Source organism: Arachis duranensis, chromosome 8, assembly GCF_000817695.3.
Source record: "Arachis duranensis cultivar V14167 chromosome 8, aradu.V14167.gnm2.J7QH, whole genome shotgun sequence".
NCBI lineage: Eukaryota > Viridiplantae > Streptophyta > Magnoliopsida > Fabales > Fabaceae > Arachis > Arachis duranensis.
In genome coordinates, this window is record NC_029779.3 from 24,502,199 (window position 1) to 24,502,436 (window position 238).

Genomic DNA, 238 nt, shown 5'->3' on the forward strand with positions numbered 1-238 from the left:
CTATTTGCCTTGGATCACAACTTTATTTCTTTCTTTTTCTTTCTTTTTTTTCGTTTTCTTTTTCTCTCTTTTTTTTCGAAATTTTTCTCTTTTTTTTTTCATTGCTTTTTCTTGCTTCAAGAATTATTTTAATGATTTTTCAGATCCTCAGTAACATGTCTCCTTTTTCATCATTCTTTCAAGAGCCAACATTCATGAACCACAAATTCAAAAGACATATGCACTGTTTAAGCATACA